Here is a 4,438-nt window from a genome sequence, read left to right on the forward strand (position 1 = left end):
TTTAATTTTATGCAAAGCTAATTGAAATTATAAATTTTTGAAAACTTTTACCTAATTTATTGGAGTGAATTGAAAGAAATTATACATTTGAACAGAAACTAAAACTCAAAACACTTATCAAAGTTTAGAGTCCATTGATATATGAACTTGAAAGTATAGGGTGAAATCAATATAACTTGTCAAGTTTATGGTAGAAATTGATTTTTTTTTTATTATAATTATAGCCGGTTAATATATCTACTTTGATTAGTAACTATTATAATGCCAATATAAACATAACTTCATTAGTCAAATTACTTATATTCAAGTACATATCTCTATCCCTCAACTAAAAATGGAAAAAGAAAAAAAAGACCACCATAATTATATATATATATATATATATATTAATGTATCTAATTATGTAAATCAATCATTTTCATATATGCAAAATAAAACATATTGATTACTATGATCAAAATAAATCAGCTAATAATGATTTTGGCAATTATGTGGTTAATGACGTAATTTTATGCCATCCATCCACATTTTGAATATTAGTGGATAAATTTAATTAAATTCGTACGTACCTAACTCCTTCACTAATTGTTTCATTGACTTCATAAATACCTCACTTGACTTTGCGATTGGCGTTAAAAAAAAAAGGAGAAAAAAATTGTGGCCCACAGAGATAAGTGTATTAATTTCTCACCACTCCATTGGCTTGCATCATTGTATTCCATCTTTTTCTTTATAACCCATGAATGGCAAATAGCTGCCAAAAATCCTTCCATATATAAGACATCTATTACCATCTCAATAATTTAATTCTTTGGTCGTATAATGGTTGAACTCAAAAAGGAAAAAACTTATATAACTTTACAAGGATATATATAAAGTTTTTGGTTTTCTTTATACTCTAACATTCAAAATTAAAAGATCTGAATTGGAGAATGTCGGGTGCCTTCTTTAGGCAATGTACACTTGAGAATTGCTTTTTAAACGTCCATTTTTCAATGTTGATGTTAGGACGTCTCATATTAGTTCAGCAACACATGACCTTGATTAATACGCCCATACGTTGTATCAAGCTAATCAAGGTCTTCCCTTAGCTTGACTAATAATAATATGTCTCTATTATTGTTTAGTCTCGTGGAGTCCAAGAAGCAAACAATTGTCTCTCATTCTTTGAAGCAAAATATCGAGATTTAGCATTGTGAATTGGTCAAGTACACAAGGATCCGTTTGATAACTATTTCGTTTTTAGTTTTTTGCGCTATTATCATCCATACTCTACGTAGATTTTTAAACTCATGCAAAAAAATATGTGGCTGCTAGGATTCGAGCCCAGGTCTCCACGACCACAACGTGGAATTCTTACCACTAAACTACAGCCACATTTTTTGAGAAAGAAGGTACAACTTATAAACAATTACTTCAAAGTTATCGAGACTAAGTTAAAAAAAGAATTTTAAATGTCGACGTGAATGAAATATTAAAATCTCAATTTTATGAAAATTATTGATATCAATGAATTTTTTTAAAAATTATAAAAATGAAAAAAGTTCCTAACAAATATTTAAAACAAATAAATATTTTGCTTTTCAAATAAGTTAAAATTTATTAATATTAATATTATGTATATATTAACAATAATTTGATGATATTTTTTTAAATTTTGTCATTTTCCAACGATACTATTGAAATGTCGATTCACAGGTTGAACCCATATACATGAAAATATAGATAAAAACATCGACATGTTGATAGAAATTTAATACCTTGATTAAAATGTTTCTAATATGTTATTGCAACTAATAAATCTGCATCATTTAACCAACCAAATGTTCAAAATTAGATTAATTTCTAAACTAATTATTAAAAAAATAATCCCAATGCAGTGACAAGATAAAACTGATAAAAACAACATCTAACATTCACTAGAATTGTTCAACAATTAAAAAAACCCTTCAATTAATTAATAAAGTTATTGTTCTCTCAAAGAGAAAAAAAAGGCCACGTAGCCGGATAGCCATAAATCTTAAAAAAAATAATAATAATAAATAATTAACCAAGGACATTAATTTCACCTCTTATTCAAAATTAGAATTTAATTAACTGACGTGAATATGAGTATATATAACTCATATATAGCTCAACAGTAAATAACATCCGCTTCTTTTCGTGAAGTTCAAGATTCAAATCTTCATACTCCTATACCTTTATAAATTCTTAAATTTTAAGCAATTGTTTAATAAGTCTCTACATTTATTTTCAAATTTGTGTCGAATAGATCTTCGATTTATTAGATTTTTTAATTCATAAGTCCTACTAAAAAATAAATTGAAATTTGTATTCAACAATTTGATGTTTAACAGATCTCTGAATTTTAAAAAATATATAATAAGTTAGAACCTGTTGGAATTGTATCTATACCAAGTTGAAAGTTCAGGGACTTTTTAAAATCTAAAAATCTATTAGATACAATCAATGTTTTAAATGTCAATGTCAATGAAAATAGAAAAATAATCTTAATTTTATAGAAAGTATCAATAAAATTATCGATATCGATGAATACTTTTAGAAAATTATACAAATAAAAAAATTCATGATAAATATTAAAATTACAAATAAGCATTTCATTCATTTAAAAATAAGTTAAAATTTATTAATACTAATAATATTATTATGTTCTGATATTTTGTCGACATTTTTTATATGGTATCAATTTATTTTCCAATACTGTGGAAATGTCGATCTATATCCGTTATGTTGATGTCAAAAATTCATAAACATATAAAAATGTCGAGATACCAATAAAAATTTAATCATACGCGATTGAAAGTTGACCTATTAAACACGATTGAACTTAAATTTAAAGATTAAGTTTGTAAATTTTTTCCCCAATTGTATGTGGACAAAGGAAAGTAAGAAGCATGAATGATGAGAGGCGGCATGCGCGAACGCGCTACAAAGTTTGTTCCAAAGGGACAAAAAGTAGAGTAAAAGCTACTCAATTTTTGCACCCACACACACGTGAATAACAATATGGATCAAATTTTACCACTTTATTCCTGGGACGCTGCAATGTGGCCAACAGATTTACTTTACACGGTTAAATTTACGAGAGAAATGATAAAAATATTTTGAATATATATTTAGTAGTTTTTAGAGAGTACGAATATTTTCAAATATGCATCTAATGGTTATTAGCGGACGGCATTATGATGCATGAATTTATTCAATAATTTTTCACTCAAGGTACTAAGAGAATACTAGGAAGAAAAAAAAAACTCGAATATGAGTATTTTCAGTACTCCCGCAGTTTATATATATTGGAGATAGCGTAGTGATAAGGATTTCATACCTTATAATATTGATCACTTATCATGAGGTCTCGGATTTGACCCTCAATTATAGAGATCACTACGTAAGCCATACGACATCAATTTAACGTGAAATATAATCCACGATTTCATTTTTAAGGTGGCAGTGAAATTAGGAAACTTCATGTCTTTATCGAGAGGCTGATGCATGTGGAAAACAAGATCCGTCGCAGGCCGTCAAGTGAGGACCGCCTGGTAATGGAGACTGGAAAATGGGACCACCATTATAAATTGCCCCACACACAATTTACACTAGTCTCGAGCAATACGTGACGGGAAAAAACATCTATTTCTACCGTCGAAACAAATAGAAAATAATCGAGAGATTTAAAGAAAGTAAGAAAATTAAGAAACACACAAATTAATATGTAAAATGTTAAGTTCGAGAAAAAACCACGAGACCCACAGGGAAAAATCTACTAAATCTACTATGTGAAAAGTTATTACAATTACATAGATTTTTTTTCCCGATCCCAATTATACAAATCATCCCTTAAAGAAAGTACCACTTAATTAACTAAAGTTAATATACCAGGCGTGTTTTATTTAAGATGAATAAAACCTAAAGTTATGGATTTTATTGACCTGACAATAAGTTAGTTAATTAAATTCCTGTCGACATGTTGATATTTATATTCTCATATATATGGATTCGATATCGACAATAAGGATAAATCGACATTTCTATAGTATCATAATGAAAAAAGTGATAAAATATTCAAAACATAACAAAATATCACTAGTATAAACCTAGTATTAATAATAAGATTCTTTTGAAATTTATTTTAAAAGGGTGAAATTATTATTGTTATTATTTTTAACATTGAAAACAAAAAGCATAATAGTAACATGAAATTTATTTTATTCCTTTTTTTTATTATAAAATCATTTTTTTATAGATGTTGGCAAAATCAGAAGGTAACAGACATGTAAAGTGTACAAAAAATCTCAGTTAATTTAAATATTATTTTATGATTTTTTTACAATTAATTATTTCAAAAATATCCATCACTGATATTTTATTATATTTCCATGGATATGACATTAAATTACATAGCTCTAATATATATATA

The 4,438-nt window shown here is 27.0% G+C and overlaps 1 non-coding gene across 1 annotated transcript; it reads right to left on the reverse strand.

Moving 5' to 3' along the window:
- Positions 1-1,305: 1,305 nt before the first annotated feature.
- Positions 1,306-1,377, reverse strand: TRNAH-GUG (transfer RNA histidin (anticodon GUG)). The gene has a single exon. It is a non-coding gene; the product is annotated as a tRNA-His (tRNA).
- Positions 1,378-4,438: the final 3,061 nt, after the last annotated feature.

This window comes from Momordica charantia (genome assembly GCF_013281855.1).
Source record: "Momordica charantia cultivar OHB3-1 chromosome 2 unlocalized genomic scaffold, Mcharantia_2.0 BLBB01000002.1, whole genome shotgun sequence".
Lineage (NCBI taxonomy): Eukaryota > Viridiplantae > Streptophyta > Magnoliopsida > Cucurbitales > Cucurbitaceae > Momordica > Momordica charantia.